The sequence below is a fragment of the Ambystoma mexicanum genome, chromosome 6q (assembly GCF_040938575.1).
Source record: "Ambystoma mexicanum isolate Mex_15411 chromosome 6q, UKY_AmexF1_1, whole genome shotgun sequence".
Classification (NCBI taxonomy): domain Eukaryota; kingdom Metazoa; phylum Chordata; class Amphibia; order Caudata; family Ambystomatidae; genus Ambystoma; species Ambystoma mexicanum.
The window spans coordinates 1631851281-1631865872 of NC_090937.1; the positions used below are offsets into that span (position 1 = coordinate 1631851281).

Sequence of the window (14592 nt, forward strand, 5' to 3'; positions counted from 1 at the left end):
GAGACAGAGAGAGAGAGACAGAGAGAGAAGGGGAAGGGGTGTTGGCAGTTAGGGTGTGAGCTAGAGAAATGAGGCCTGTCTGCAAAAGGCCATGGGATGGGAGTGCGTGGTTGCAGGTTGTTTGGCTTTGTAAGGCCTACTGCCCGCTTCACTCGAAAATGGGTCTAGGGTTGTCGGTTTGTAGGCTGTAAAAGCCCAGAAAAGCTTTTGTTCTCCAACCAGCAGAGTGGCGCAGCGGAAGCGTGCTGGGCCCATAACCCAGAGGTCGATGGATCGAAACCATCCTCTGCTAACTTTTTTCAAATTATGTTTTTGTGTCATGGCATTAGGGCACAAAGAGCTGTAAGTGCCTGGATGCAATGTCATTCCTTGAACTTGCTGCCTCGTTCCACTCTTGCGCTAAATAGGAGAGGGTCCCAGCCCAGCCAACAAAATGTACTGTTCAATCAAACCAAACTTAAAACCAAGCTCCTTTTTTAAGGGGTCCCGGGGAAATGTTGGGCTGACCGGCAAGACCTCATGATGCGAACTGCTTCTGCGTCAAACGCGCAAGCTTTTTTCATTCCCAGCCAATGACTTATTCTTATTTCTAAGGGCCGCTCCATCAGATAGCCCAGACAGGCAGGCGTTGGTGGTATAGTGGTGAGCATAGCTGCCTTCCAAGCAGTTGACCCGGGTTTGATTCCCGGCCAACGCAGATCAAATCTTTAAATTGTTCAAAATGCATTTTTTGGAAATCAGACTCATGCTGAAAGCAAAGCTGACACACTTTTCGTGAAAATCAAAACCCCATCCAGGAAAGGTTCTTGCATCCTAGTTTCTGCAACTGTCTATCGGTGAGGGGATTGAAGCGAGCAGGGCTCCTGGCCCCTCCCCGACAAAGGCCTGACAAAGGCCTATTCGCCTTGCCCTGACGGGCCAAGGTCCCAGCAGGCCACCGAGCACAGCACCTCAGCCTATTAGAGTGAGGTTTCAGGATCTCTCTCATCCTGTAAACCAACATACTGAAGAAGGTGAAACGTGTGGCTGCGCTCCTCACATGCTGAAGCAGCAGCAGCCCTTTCCCTGAAGCAAAGTTCCTTCATTCCTCCCTCCCATAACCCTTAGCAGGGGATTTATGGTAATTGAGTTGAGTTTCCAAACTGGCCCTTCCTTCCTTCCTTCCCATATCTGCCAGCTCGAGAAGGCTTGTTTTGTTGCACCTGGGAAGTAAAGTATCTATTTGCGAGAGAGAGAGAATGAGAGAGAGAGACAGAGAGAGAGAGACAGAGAGAGAAGGGGAAGGGGTGTTGGCAGTTAGGGTGTGAGCTAGAGAAATGAGGCCTGTCTGCAAAAGGCCATGGGATGGGAGTGCGTGGTTGCAGGTTGTTTGGCTTTGTAAGGCCTACTGCCCGCTTCACTCGAAACTGGGTCTAGGGTTGTCGGTTTGTAGGCTGTAAAAGCCCATAAAAGCTCTTGTTCTCCAACCAGCAGAGTGGCGCAGCGGAAGCGTGCTGGGCCCATAACCCAGAGGTCGATGGATCGAAACCATCCTCTGCTAACTTTTTTCAAATTATGTTTTTGTGTCATGGCATTAGGGCACAAAGAGCTGTAAGTGCCTGGATGCAATGTCATTCCTTGAACTTGCTGCCTCGTTCCACTCTTGCGCTAAATAGGAGAGGGTCCCAGCCCAGCCAACAAAATGTACTGTTCAATCAAACCAAACTTAAAACCAAGCTCCTTTTTTAAGGGGTCCCGGGGAAATGTTGGGCTGACCGGCAAGACCTCATGATGCGAACTGCTTCTGCGTCAAATGCAAGCTTTTTTCATTCCCAGCCAATGACTTATTCTTATTTCTAAGGGCCGCTCCATCAGATAGTCCAGACAGGCAGGCGTTGGTGGTATAGTGGTGAGCATAGCTGCCTTCCAAGCAGTTGACCCGGGTTCGATTCCCGGCCAACGCAGATCAAATCTTTAAATTGTTCAAAATGCATTTTTTGGAAATCAGACTCATGCTGAAAGCAAAGCTGACACACTTTTCGTGAAAATCAAAACCCCATCCAGGAAAGGTTCTTGCATCCTAGTTTCTGCAACTGTCTATCGGTGAGGGGATTGAAGCGAGCAGGGCTCCTGGCCCCTCCCCGACAAAGCCCTGACGAAGGCCTGACAAAGGCCTATTCGCCTTGCCCTGACGGGCCTTGGTCCCAGCAGGCCACCGAGCACAGCACCTCAGCCTATTAGAGTGAGGTTTCAGGATCTCTCTCATCCTGTAAACCAACATACTGAAGAAGGTGAAACGTGTGGCTGCGCTCCTCACATGCTGAAGCAGCAGCAGCCCTTTCCCTGAAGCAAAGTTCCTTCATTCCTCCCTCCCATAACCCTTAGCAGGGGATTTATGGTAATTGAGTTGAGTTTCCAAACTGGCCCTTCCTTCCTTCCTTCCCATATCTGCCAGCTCGAGAAGGCTTGTTTTGTTGCACCTGGGAAGTAAAGTATCTATTTGCGAGAGAGAGAGAATGAGAGAGAGAGACAGAGAGAGAGAGACAGAGAGAGAAGGGGAAGGGGTGTTGGCAGTTAGGGTGTGAGCTAGAGAAATGAGGCCTGTCTGCAAAAGGCCATGGGATGGGAGTGCGTGGTTGCAGGTTGTTTGGCTTTGTAAGGCCTACTGCCCGCTTCACTCGAAACTGGGTCTAGGGTTGTCGGTTTGTAGGCTGTAAAAGCCCAGAAAAGCTCTTGTTCTCCAACCAGCAGAGTGGCGCAGCGGAAGCGTGCTGGGCCCATAACCCAGAGGTCGATGGATCGAAACCATCCTCTGCTAACTTTTTTCAAATTATGTTTTTGTGTCATGGCATTAGGGCACAAAGAGCTGTAAGTGCCTGGATGCAATGTCATTCCTTGAACTTGCTGCCTCGTTCCACTCTTGCGCTAAATAGGAGAGGGTCCCAGCCCAGCCAACAAAATGTACTGTTCAATCAAACCAAACTTAAAACCAAGCTCCTTTTTTAAGGGGTCCCGGGGAAATGTTGGGCTGACCGGCAAGACCTCATGATGCGAACTGCTTCTGCGTCAAACGCAAGCTTTTTTCATTCCCAGCCAATGACTTATTCTTTTTTCTAAGGGCCGCTCCATCAGATAGCCCAGACAGGCAGGCGTTGGTGGTATAGTGGTGAGCATAGCTGCCTTCCAAACAGTTGACCCGGGTTCGATTCCCGGCCAACGCAGATCAAATCTTTAAATTGTTCAAAATGCATTTTTTGGAAATCAGACTCATGCTGAAAGCAAAGCTGACACACTTTTCGTGAAAATCAAAACCCCATCCAGGAAAGGTTCTTGCATCCTAGTTTCTGCAACTGTCTATCGGTGAGGGGATTGAAGCGAGCAGGGCTCCTGGCCCCTCCCCGACAAAGCCCTGACGAAGGCCTGACAAAGGCCTATTCGCCTTGCCCTGACGGGCCTTGGTCCCAGCAGGCCACCGAGCACAGCACCTCAGCCTATTAGAGTGAGGTTTCAGGATCTCTCTCATCCTGTAAACCAACATACTGAAGAAGGTGAAACGTGTGGCTGCGCTCCTCACATGCTGAAGCAGCAGCAGCCCTTTCCCTGAAGCAAAGTTCCTTCATTCCTCCCTCCCATAACCCTTAGCAGGGGATTTATGGTAATTGAGTTGAGTTTCCAAACTGGCCCTTCCTTCCTTCCTTCCCATATCTGCCAGCTCGAGAAGGCTTGTTTTGTTGCACCTGGGAAGTAAAGTATCTATTTGCGAGAGAGAGAGAATGAGAGAGAGAGACAGAGAGAGAGAGACAGAGAGAGAAGGGGAAGGGGTGTTGGCAGTTAGGGTGTGAGCTAGAGAAATGAGGCCTGTCTGCAAAAGGCCATGGGATGGGAGTGCGTGGTTGCAGGTTGTTTGGCTTTGTAAGGCCTACTGCCCGCTTCACTCGAAAATGGGTCTAGGGTTGTCGGTTTGTAGGCTGTAAAAGCCCAGAAAAGCTTTTGTTCTCCAACCAGCAGAGTGGCGCAGCGGAAGCGTGCTGGGCCCATAACCCAGAGGTCGATGGATCGAAACCATCCTCTGCTAACTTTTTTCAAATTATGTTTTTGTGTCATGGCATTAGGGCACAAAGAGCTGTAAGTGCCTGGATGCAATGTCATTCCTTGAACTTGCTGCCTCGTTCCACTCTTGCGCTAAATAGGAGAGGGTCCCAGCCCAGCCAACAAAATGTACTGTTCAATCAAACCAAACTTAAAACCAAGCTCCTTTTTTAAGGGGTCCCGGGGAAATGTTGGGCTGACCGGCAAGACCTCATGATGCGAACTGCTTCTGCGTCAAACGCGCAAGCTTTTTTCATTCCCAGCCAATGACTTATTCTTATTTCTAAGGGCCGCTCCATCAGGTAGCCCAGACAGGCAGGCGTTGGTGGTATAGTGGTGAGCATAGCTGCCTTCCAAGCAGTTGACCCGGGTTTGATTCCCGGCCAACGCAGATCAAATCTTTAAATTGTTCAAAATGCATTTTTTGGAAATCAGACTCATGCTGAAAGCAAAGCTGACACACTTTTCGTGAAAATCAAAACCCCATCCAGGAAAGGTTCTTGCATCCTAGTTTCTGCAACTGTCTATCGGTGAGGGGATTGAAGCGAGCAGGGCTCCTGGCCCCTCCCCGACAAAGGCCTGACAAAGGCCTATTCGCCTTGCCCTGACGGGCCAAGGTCCCAGCAGGCCACCGAGCACAGCACCTCAGCCTATTAGAGTGAGGTTTCAGGATCTCTCTCATCCTGTAAACCAACATACTGAAGAAGGTGAAACGTGTGGCTGCGCTCCTCACATGCTGAAGCAGCAGCAGCCCTTTCCCTGAAGCAAAGTTCCTTCATTCCTCCCTCCCATAACCCTTAGCAGGGGATTTATGGTAATTGAGTTGAGTTTCCAAACTGGCCCTTCCTTCCTTCCTTCCCATATCTGCCAGCTCGAGAAGGCTTGTTTTGTTGCACCTGGGAAGTAAAGTATCTATTTGCGAGAGAGAGAGAATGAGAGAGAGAGACAGAGAGAGAGAGACAGAGAGAGAAGGGGAAGGGGTGTTGGCAGTTAGGGTGTGAGCTAGAGAAATGAGGCCTGTCTGCAAAAGGCCATGGGATGGGAGTGCGTGGTTGCAGGTTGTTTGGCTTTGTAAGGCCTACTGCCCGCTTCACTCGAAACTGGGTCTAGGGTTGTCGGTTTGTAGGCTGTAAAAGCCCATAAAAGCTCTTGTTCTCCAACCAGCAGAGTGGCGCAGCGGAAGCGTGCTGGGCCCATAACCCAGAGGTCGATGGATCGAAACCATCCTCTGCTAACTTTTTTCAAATTATGTTTTTGTGTCATGGCATTAGGGCACAAAGAGCTGTAAGTGCCTGGATGCAATGTCATTCCTTGAACTTGCTGCCTCGTTCCACTCTTGCGCTAAATAGGAGAGGGTCCCAGCCCAGCCAACAAAATGTACTGTTCAATCAAACCAAACTTAAAACCAAGCTCCTTTTTTAAGGGGTCCCGGGGAAATGTTGGGCTGACCGGCAAGACCTCATGATGCGAACTGCTTCTGCGTCAAATGCAAGCTTTTTTCATTCCCAGCCAATGACTTATTCTTATTTCTAAGGGCCGCTCCATCAGATAGTCCAGACAGGCAGGCGTTGGTGGTATAGTGGTGAGCATAGCTGCCTTCCAAGCAGTTGACCCGGGTTCGATTCCCGGCCAACGCAGATCAAATCTTTAAATTGTTCAAAATGCATTTTTGGGAAATCAGACTCATGCTGAAAGCAAAGCTGACACACTTTTCGTGAAAATCAAAACCCCATCCAGGAAAGGTTCTTGCATCCTAGTTTCTGCAACTGTCTATCGGTGAGGGGATTGAAGCGAGCAGGGCTCCTGGCCCCTCCCCGACAAAGCCCTGACGAAGGCCTGACAAAGGCCTATTCGCCTTGCCCTGACGGGCCTTGGTCCCAGCAGGCCACCGAGCACAGCACCTCAGCCTATTAGAGTGAGGTTTCAGGATCTCTCTCATCCTGTAAACCAACATACTGAAGAAGGTGAAACGTGTGGCTGCGCTCCTCACATGCTGAAGCAGCAGCAGCCCTTTCCCTGAAGCAAAGTTCCTTCATTCCTCCCTCCCATAACCCTTAGCAGGGGATTTATGGTAATTGAGTTGAGTTTCCAAACTGGCCCTTCCTTCCTTCCTTCCCATATCTGCCAGCTCGAGAAGGCTTGTTTTGTTGCACCTGGGAAGTAAAGTATCTATTTGCGAGAGAGAGAGAATGAGAGAGAGAGACAGAGAGAGAGAGACAGAGAGAGAAGGGGAAGGGGTGTTGGCAGTTAGGGTGTGAGCTAGAGAAATGAGGCCTGTCTGCAAAAGGCCATGGGATGGGAGTGCGTGGTTGCAGGTTGTTTGGCTTTGTAAGGCCTACTGCCCGCTTCACTCGAAACTGGGTCTAGGGTTGTCGGTTTGTAGGCTGTAAAAGCCCAGAAAAGCTCTTGTTCTCCAACCAGCAGAGTGGCGCAGCGGAAGCGTGCTGGGCCCATAACCCAGAGGTCGATGGATCGAAACCATCCTCTGCTAACTTTTTTCAAATTATGTTTTTGTGTCATGGCATTAGGGCACAAAGAGCTGTAAGTGCCTGGATGCAATGTCATTCCTTGAACTTGCTGCCTCGTTCCACTCTTGCGCTAAATAGGAGAGGGTCCCAGCCCAGCCAACAAAATGTACTGTTCAATCAAACCAAACTTAAAACCAAGCTCCTTTTTTAAGGGGTCCCGGGGAAATGTTGGGCTGACCGGCAAGACCTCATGATGCGAACTGCTTCTGCGTCAAACGCAAGCTTTTTTCATTCCCAGCCAATGACTTATTCTTTTTTCTAAGGGCCGCTCCATCAGATAGCCCAGACAGGCAGGCGTTGGTGGTATAGTGGTGAGCATAGCTGCCTTCCAAGCAGTTGACCCGGGTTCGATTCCCGGCCAACGCAGATCAAATCTTTAAATTGTTCAAAATGCATTTTTTGGAAATCAGACTCATGCTGAAAGCAAAGCTGACACACTTTTCGTGAAAATCAAAACCCCATCCAGGAAAGGTTCTTGCATCCTAGTTTCTGCAACTGTCTATCGGTGAGGGGATTGAAGCGAGCAGGGCTCCTGGCCCCTCCCCGACAAAGCCCTGACGAAGGCCTGACAAAGGCCTATTCGCCTTGCCCTGACGGGCCTTGGTCCCAGCAGGCCACCGAGCACAGCACCTCAGCCTATTAGAGTGAGGTTTCAGGATCTCTCTCATCCTGTAAACCAACATACTGAAGAAGGTGAAACGTGTGGCTGCGCTCCTCACATGCTGAAGCAGCAGCAGCCCTTTCCCTGAAGCAAAGTTCCTTCATTCCTCCCTCCCATAACCCTTAGCAGGGGATTTATGGTAATTGAGTTGAGTTTCCAAACTGGCCCTTCCTTCCTTCCTTCCCATATCTGCCAGCTCGAGAAGGCTTGTTTTGTTGCACCTGGGAAGTAAAGTATCTATTTGCGAGAGAGAGAGAATGAGAGAGAGAGACAGAGAGAGAGAGACAGAGAGAGAAGGGGAAGGGGTGTTGGCAGTTAGGGTGTGAGCTAGAGAAATGAGGCCTGTCTGCAAAAGGCCATGGGATGGGAGTGCGTGGTTGCAGGTTGTTTGGCTTTGTAAGGCCTACTGCCCGCTTCACTCGAAACTGGGTCTAGGGTTGTCGGTTTGTAGGCTGTAAAAGCCCATAAAAGCTCTTGTTCTCCAACCAGCAGAGTGGCGCAGCGGAAGCGTGCTGGGCCCATAACCCAGAGGTCGATGGATCGAAACCATCCTCTGCTAACTTTTTTCAAATTATGTTTTTGTGTCATGGCATTAGGGCACAAAGAGCTGTAAGTGCCTGGATGCAATGTCATTCCTTGAACTTGCTGCCTCGTTCCACTCTTGCGCTAAATAGGAGAGGGTCCCAGCCCAGCCAACAAAATGTACTGTTCAATCAAACCAAACTTAAAACCAAGCTCCTTTTTTAAGGGGTCCCGGGGAAATGTTGGGCTGACCGGCAAGACCTCATGATGCGAACTGCTTCTGCGTCAAACGCAAGCTTTTTTCATTCCCAGCCAATGACTTATTCTTATTTCTAAGGGCCGCTCCATCAGATAGCCCAGACAGGCAGGCGTTGGTGGTATAGTGGTGAGCATAGCTGCCTTCCAAGCAGTTGACCCGGGTTCGATTCCCGGCCAACGCAGATCAAATCTTTAAATTGTTCAAAATGCATTTTTTGGAAATCAGACTCATGCTGAAAGCAAAGCTGACACACTTTTCGTGAAAATCAAAACCCCATCCAGGAAAGGTTCTTGTATCCTAGTTTCTGCAACTGTCTATCGGTGAGGGGATTGAAGCGAGCAGGGCTCCTGGCCCCTCCCCGACAAAGCCCTGACGAAGGCCTGACAAAGGCCTATTCGCCTTGCCCTGACGGGCCTTGGTCCCAGCAGGCCACCGAGCACAGCACCTCAGCCTATTAGAGTGAGGTTTCAGGATCTCTCTCATCCTGTAAACCAACATACTGAAGAAGGTGAAACGTGTGGCTGCGCTCCTCACATGCTGAAGCAGCAGCAGCCCTTTCCCTGAAGCAAAGTTCCTTCATTCCTCCCTCCCATAACCCTTAGCAGGGGATTTATGGTAATTGAGTTGAGTTTCCAAACTGGCCCTTCCTTCCTTCCTTCCCATATCTGCCAGCTCGAGAAGGCTTGTTTTGTTGCACCTGGGAAGTAAAGTATCTATTTGCGAGAGAGAGAGAATGAGAGAGAGAGACAGAGAGAGAGAGACAGAGAGAGAAGCGGAAGGGGTGTTGGCAGTTAGGGTGTGAGCTAGAGAAATGAGGCCTGTCTGCAAAAGGCCATGGGATGGGAGTGCGTGGTTGCAGGTTGTTTGGCTTTGTAAGGCCTACTGCCCGCTTCACTCGAAACTGGGTCTAGGGTTGTCGGTTTGTAGGCTGTAAAAGCCCATAAAAGCTCTTGTTCTCCAACCAGCAGAGTGGCGCAGCGGAAGCGTGCTGGGCCCATAACCCAGAGGTCGATGGATCGAAACCATCCTCTGCTAACTTTTTTCAAATTATGTTTTTGTGTCATGGCATTAGGGCACAAAGAGCTGTAAGTGCCTGGATGCAATGTCATTCCTTGAACTTGCTGCCTCGTTCCACTCTTGCGCTAAATAGGAGAGGGTCCCAGCCCAGCCAACAAAATGTACTGTTCAATCAAACCAAACTTAAAACCAAGCTCCTTTTTTAAGGGGTCCCGGGGAAATGTTGGGCTGACCGGCAAGACCTCATGATGCGAACTGCTTCTGCGTCAAACGCAAGCTTTTTTCATTCCCAGCCAATGACTTATTCTTATTTCTAAGGGCCGCTCCATCAGATAGCCCAGACAGGCAGGCGTTGGTGGTATAGTGGTGAGCATAGCTGCCTTCCAAGCAGTTGACCCGGGTTCGATTCCCGGCCAACGCAGATCAAATCTTTAAATTGTTCAAAATGCATTTTTTGGAAATCAGACTCATGCTGAAAGCAAAGCTGACACACTTTTCGTGAAAATCAAAACCCCATCCAGGAAAGGTTCTTGCATCCTAGTTTCTGCAACTGTCTATCGGTGAGGGGATTGAAGCGAGCAGGGCTCCTGGCCCCTCCCCGACAAAGCCCTGACGAAGGCCTGACAAAGGCCTATTCGCCTTGCCCTGACGGGCCTTGGTCCCAGCAGGCCACCGAGCACAGCACCTCAGCCTATTAGAGTGAGGTTTCAGGATCTCTCTCATCCTGTAAACCAACATACTGAAGAAGGTGAAACGTGTGGCTGCGCTCCTCACATGCTGAAGCAGCAGCAGCCCTTTCCCTGAAGCAAAGTTCCTTCATTCCTCCCTCCCATAACCCTTAGCAGGGGATTTATGGTAATTGAGTTGAGTTTCCAAACTGGCCCTTCCTTCCTTCCTTCCCATATCTGCCAGCTCGAGAAGGCTTGTTTTGTTGCACCTGGGAAGTAAAGTATCTATTTGCGAGAGAGAGAGAATGAGAGAGAGAGACAGAGAGAGAGAGACAGAGAGAGAAGGGGAAGGGGTGTTGGCAGTTAGGGTGTGAGCTAGAGAAATGAGGCCTGTCTGCAAAAGGCCATGGGATGGGAGTGCGTGGTTGCAGGTTGTTTGGCTTTGTAAGGCCTACTGCCCGCTTCACTCGAAACTGGGTCTAGGGTTGTCGGTTTGTAGGCTGTAAAAGCCCATAAAAGCTCTTGTTCTCCAACCAGCAGAGTGGCGCAGCGGAAGCGTGCTGGGCCCATAACCCAGAGGTCGATGGATCGAAACCATCCTCTGCTAACTTTTTTCAAATTATGTTTTTGTGTCATGGCATTAGGGCACAAAGAGCTGTAAGTGCCTGGATGCAATGTCATTCCTTGAACTTGCTGCCTCGTTCCACTCTTGCGCTAAATAGGAGAGGGTCCCAGCCCAGCCAACAAAATGTACTGTTCAATCAAACCAAACTTAAAACCAAGCTCCTTTTTTAAGGGGTCCCGGGGAAATGTTGGGCTGACCGGCAAGACCTCATGATGCGAACTGCTTCTGCGTCAAACGCAAGCTTTTTTCATTCCCAGCCAATGACTTATTCTTATTTCTAAGGGCCGCTCCATCAGATAGCCCAGACAGGCAGGCGTTGGTGGTATAGTGGTGAGCATAGCTGCCTTCCAAGCAGTTGACCCGGGTTCGATTCCCGGCCAACGCAGATCAAATCTTTAAATTGTTCAAAATGCATTTTTTGGGAATCAGACTCATGCTGAAAGCAAAGCTGACACACTTTTCGTGAAAATCAAAACCCCATCCAGGAAAGGTTCTTGCATCCTAGTTTCTGCAACTGTCTATCGGTGAGGGGATTGAAGCGAGCAGGGCTCCTGGCCCCTCCCCGACAAAGGCCTGACAAAGGCCTATTCGCCTTGCCCTGACGGGCCAAGGTCCCAGCAGGCCACCGAGCACAGCACCTCAGCCTATTAGAGTGAGGTTTCAGGATCTCTCTCATCCTGTAAACCAACATACTGAAGAAGGTGAAACGTGTGGCTGCGCTCCTCACATGCTGAAGCAGCAGCAGCCCTTTCCCTGAAGCAAAGTTCCTTCATTCCTCCCTCCCATAACCCTTAGCAGGGGATTTATGGTAATTGAGTTGAGTTTCCAAACTGGCCCTTCCTTCCTTCCTTCCCATATCTGCCAGCTCGAGAAGGCTTGTTTTGTTGCACCTGGGAAGTAAAGTATCTATTTGCGAGAGAGAGAGAATGAGAGAGAGAGACAGAGAGAGAGAGACAGAGAGAGAAGGGGAAGGGGTGTTGGCAGTTAGGGTGTGAGCTAGAGAAATGAGGCCTGTCTGCAAAAGGCCATGGGATGGGAGTGCGTGGTTGCAGGTTGTTTGGCTTTGTAAGGCCTACTGCCCGCTTCACTCGAAAATGGGTCTAGGGTTGTCGGTTTGTAGGCTGTAAAAGCCCAGAAAAGCTTTTGTTCTCCAACCAGCAGAGTGGCGCAGCGGAAGCGTGCTGGGCCCATAACCCAGAGGTCGATGGATCGAAACCATCCTCTGCTAACTTTTTTCAAATTATGTTTTTGTGTCATGGCATTAGGGCACAAAGAGCTGTAAGTGCCTGGATGCAATGTCATTCCTTGAACTTGCTGCCTCGTTCCACTCTTGCGCTAAATAGGAGAGGGTCCCAGCCCAGCCAACAAAATGTACTGTTCAATCAAACCAAACTTAAAACCAAGCTCCTTTTTTAAGGGGTCCCGGGGAAATGTTGGGCTGACCGGCAAGACCTCATGATGCGAACTGCTTCTGCGTCAAACGCAAGCTTTTTTCATTCCCAGCCAATGACTTATTCTTATTTCTAAGGGCCGCTCCATCAGATAGCCCAGACAGGCAGGCAGGCGTTGGTGGTATAGTGGTGAGCATAGCTGCCTTCCAAGCAGTTGACCCCGGTTCGATTCCCCGCCAACGCAGATCAAATCTTTAAATGTTCAAAATGCATTTTTTGGAAATCAGACTCATGCTGAAAGCAAAGCTGACACACTTTTCGTGAAAATCAAAACCCCATCCAGGAAAGGTTCTTGCATCCTAGTTTCTGCAACTGTCTATCGGTGAGGGGATTGAAGCGAGCAGGGCTCCTGGCCCCTCCCCGACAAAGGCCTGACAAAGGCCTATTCGCCTTGCCCTGACGGGCCAAGGTCCCAGCAGGCCACCGAGCACAGCACCTCAGCCTATTAGAGTGAGGTTTCAGGATCTCTCTCATCCTGTAAACCAACATACTGAAGAAGGTGAAACGTGTGGCTGCGCTCCTCACATGCTGAAGCAGCAGCAGCCCTTTCCCTGAAGCAAAGTTCCTTCATTCCTCCCTCCCATAACCCTTAGCAGGGGATTTATGGTAATTGAGTTGAGTTTCCAAACTGGCCCTTCCTTCCTTCCTTCCCATATCTGCCAGCTCGAGAAGGCTTGTTTTGTTGCACCTGGGAAGTAAAGTATCTATTTGCGAGAGAGAGAGAATGAGAGAGAGAGACAGAGAGAGAGAGACAGAGAGAGAAGGGGAAGGGGTGTTGGCAGTTAGGGTGTGAGCTAGAGAAATGAGGCCTGTCTGCAAAAGGCCATGGGATGGGAGTGCGTGGTTGCAGGTTGTTTGGCTTTGTAAGGCCTACTGCCCGCTTCACTCGAAAATGGGTCTAGGGTTGTCGGTTTGTAGGCTGTAAAAGCCCAGAAAAGCTTTTGTTCTCCAACCAGCAGAGTGGCGCAGCGGAAGCGTGCTGGGCCCATAACCCAGAGGTCGATGGATCGAAACCATCCTCTGCTAACTTTTTTCAAATTATGTTTTTGTGTCATGGCATTAGGGCACAAAGAGCTGTAAGTGCCTGGATGCAATGTCATTCCTTGAACTTGCTGCCTCGTTCCACTCTTGCGCTAAATAGGAGAGGGTCCCAGCCCAGCCAACAAAATGTACTGTTCAATCAAACCAAACTTAAAACCAAGCTCCTTTTTTAAGGGGTCCCGGGGAAATGTTGGGCTGACCGGCAAGACCTCATGATGCGAACTGCTTCTGCGTCAAACGCGCAAGCTTTTTTCATTCCCAGCCAATGACTTATTCTTATTTCTAAGGGCCGCTCCATCAGATAGCCCAGACAGGCAGGCGTTGGTGGTATAGTGGTGAGCATAGCTGCCTTCCAAGCAGTTGACCCGGGTTTGATTCCCGGCCAACGCAGATCAAATCTTTAAATTGTTCAAAATGCATTTTTTGGAAATCAGACTCATGCTGAAAGCAAAGCTGACACACTTTTCGTGAAAATCAAAACCCCATCCAGGAAAGGTTCTTGCATCCTAGTTTCTGCAACTGTCTATCGGTGAGGGGATTGAAGCGAGCAGGGCTCCTGGCCCCTCCCCGACAAAGGCCTGACAAAGGCCTATTCGCCTTGCCCTGACGGGCCAAGGTCCCAGCAGGCCACCGAGCACAGCACCTCAGCCTATTAGAGTGAGGTTTCAGGATCTCTCTCATCCTGTAAACCAACATACTGAAGAAGGTGAAACGTGTGGCTGCGCTCCTCACATGCTGAAGCAGCAGCAGCCCTTTCCCTGAAGCAAAGTTCCTTCATTCCTCCCTCCCATAACCCTTAGCAGGGGATTTATGGTAATTGAGTTGAGTTTCCAAACTGGCCCTTCCTTCCTTCCTTCCCATATCTGCCAGCTCGAGAAGGCTTGTTTTGTTGCACCTGGGAAGTAAAGTATCTATTTGCGAGAGAGAGAGAATGAGAGAGAGAGACAGAGAGAGAGAGACAGAGAGAGAAGGGGAAGGGGTGTTGGCAGTTAGGGTGTGAGCTAGAGAAATGAGGCCTGTCTGCAAAAGGCCATGGGATGGGAGTGCGTGGTTGCAGGTTGTTTGGCTTTGTAAGGCCTACTGCCCGCTTCACTCGAAACTGGGTCTAGGGTTGTCGGTTTGTAGGCTGTAAAAGCCCATAAAAGCTCTTGTTCTCCAACCAGCAGAGTGGCGCAGCGGAAGCGTGCTGGGCCCATAACCCAGAGGTCGATGGATCGAAACCATCCTCTGCTAACTTTTTTCAAATTATGTTTTTGTGTCATGGCATTAGGGCACAAAGAGCTGTAAGTGCCTGGATGCAATGTCATTCCTTGAACTTGCTGCCTCGTTCCACTCTTGCGCTAAATAGGAGAGGGTCCCAGCCCAGCCAACAAAATGTACTGTTCAATCAAACCAAACTTAAAACCAAGCTCCTTTTTTAAGGGGTCCCGGGGAAATGTTGGGCTGACCGGCAAGACCTCATGATGCGAACTGCTTCTGCGTCAAACGCAAGCTTTTTTCATTCCCAGCCAATGACTTATTCTTATTTCTAAGGGCCGCTCCATCAGATAGCCCAGACAGGCAGGCGTTGGTGGTATAGTGGTGAGCATAGCTGCCTTCCAAGCAGTTGACCCGGGTTCGATTCCCGGCCAACGCAGATCAAATCTTTAAATTGTTCAAAATGCATTTTTTGGAAATCAGACTCATGCTGAAAGCAAAGCTGACACACTTTTCGTGAAAATCAAAACCCCATCCAGGAAAGGTTCTTGCATC

The 14592-nt window shown here is 49.9% G+C and overlaps 19 non-coding genes across 19 annotated transcripts; all 19 read left to right on the forward strand.

Moving 5' to 3' along the window:
* The first annotated feature begins 220 nt into the window (after positions 1 to 220).
* On the forward strand, positions 221 to 292 carry TRNAM-CAU (transfer RNA methionine (anticodon CAU)). The gene has a single exon. It is a non-coding gene; the product is annotated as a tRNA-Met (tRNA).
* A 1176-nt stretch (positions 293 to 1468) lies between these two features.
* Positions 1469 to 1540, forward strand: TRNAM-CAU (transfer RNA methionine (anticodon CAU)). Its single transcript has one exon. It is a non-coding gene; the product is annotated as a tRNA-Met (tRNA).
* Positions 1541 to 1871: 331 nt separating this feature from the next.
* TRNAG-UCC (transfer RNA glycine (anticodon UCC)) lies at positions 1872 to 1943 on the forward strand. Its single transcript has one exon. It is a non-coding gene; the product is annotated as a tRNA-Gly (tRNA).
* Positions 1944 to 2725: 782 nt separating this feature from the next.
* Positions 2726 to 2797, forward strand: TRNAM-CAU (transfer RNA methionine (anticodon CAU)). Its single transcript has one exon. It is a non-coding gene; the product is annotated as a tRNA-Met (tRNA).
* Positions 2798 to 3982: 1185 nt separating this feature from the next.
* Positions 3983 to 4054, forward strand: TRNAM-CAU (transfer RNA methionine (anticodon CAU)). Its single transcript has one exon. It is a non-coding gene; the product is annotated as a tRNA-Met (tRNA).
* A 1176-nt stretch (positions 4055 to 5230) lies between these two features.
* Positions 5231 to 5302, forward strand: TRNAM-CAU (transfer RNA methionine (anticodon CAU)). The gene has a single exon. It is a non-coding gene; the product is annotated as a tRNA-Met (tRNA).
* A 331-nt stretch (positions 5303 to 5633) lies between these two features.
* Positions 5634 to 5705, forward strand: TRNAG-UCC (transfer RNA glycine (anticodon UCC)). Its single transcript has one exon. It is a non-coding gene; the product is annotated as a tRNA-Gly (tRNA).
* A 782-nt stretch (positions 5706 to 6487) lies between these two features.
* TRNAM-CAU (transfer RNA methionine (anticodon CAU)) lies at positions 6488 to 6559 on the forward strand. The gene has a single exon. It is a non-coding gene; the product is annotated as a tRNA-Met (tRNA).
* Positions 6560 to 6890: 331 nt separating this feature from the next.
* TRNAG-UCC (transfer RNA glycine (anticodon UCC)) lies at positions 6891 to 6962 on the forward strand. The gene has a single exon. It is a non-coding gene; the product is annotated as a tRNA-Gly (tRNA).
* Positions 6963 to 7744: 782 nt separating this feature from the next.
* On the forward strand, positions 7745 to 7816 carry TRNAM-CAU (transfer RNA methionine (anticodon CAU)). The gene has a single exon. It is a non-coding gene; the product is annotated as a tRNA-Met (tRNA).
* A 331-nt stretch (positions 7817 to 8147) lies between these two features.
* On the forward strand, positions 8148 to 8219 carry TRNAG-UCC (transfer RNA glycine (anticodon UCC)). The gene has a single exon. It is a non-coding gene; the product is annotated as a tRNA-Gly (tRNA).
* A 782-nt stretch (positions 8220 to 9001) lies between these two features.
* Positions 9002 to 9073, forward strand: TRNAM-CAU (transfer RNA methionine (anticodon CAU)). The gene has a single exon. It is a non-coding gene; the product is annotated as a tRNA-Met (tRNA).
* A 331-nt stretch (positions 9074 to 9404) lies between these two features.
* Positions 9405 to 9476, forward strand: TRNAG-UCC (transfer RNA glycine (anticodon UCC)). Its single transcript has one exon. It is a non-coding gene; the product is annotated as a tRNA-Gly (tRNA).
* A 782-nt stretch (positions 9477 to 10258) lies between these two features.
* On the forward strand, positions 10259 to 10330 carry TRNAM-CAU (transfer RNA methionine (anticodon CAU)). Its single transcript has one exon. It is a non-coding gene; the product is annotated as a tRNA-Met (tRNA).
* Positions 10331 to 10661: 331 nt separating this feature from the next.
* On the forward strand, positions 10662 to 10733 carry TRNAG-UCC (transfer RNA glycine (anticodon UCC)). The gene has a single exon. It is a non-coding gene; the product is annotated as a tRNA-Gly (tRNA).
* A 771-nt stretch (positions 10734 to 11504) lies between these two features.
* TRNAM-CAU (transfer RNA methionine (anticodon CAU)) lies at positions 11505 to 11576 on the forward strand. Its single transcript has one exon. It is a non-coding gene; the product is annotated as a tRNA-Met (tRNA).
* A 1177-nt stretch (positions 11577 to 12753) lies between these two features.
* TRNAM-CAU (transfer RNA methionine (anticodon CAU)) lies at positions 12754 to 12825 on the forward strand. Its single transcript has one exon. It is a non-coding gene; the product is annotated as a tRNA-Met (tRNA).
* A 1176-nt stretch (positions 12826 to 14001) lies between these two features.
* On the forward strand, positions 14002 to 14073 carry TRNAM-CAU (transfer RNA methionine (anticodon CAU)). Its single transcript has one exon. It is a non-coding gene; the product is annotated as a tRNA-Met (tRNA).
* A 331-nt stretch (positions 14074 to 14404) lies between these two features.
* On the forward strand, positions 14405 to 14476 carry TRNAG-UCC (transfer RNA glycine (anticodon UCC)). Its single transcript has one exon. It is a non-coding gene; the product is annotated as a tRNA-Gly (tRNA).
* Positions 14477 to 14592: the final 116 nt, after the last annotated feature.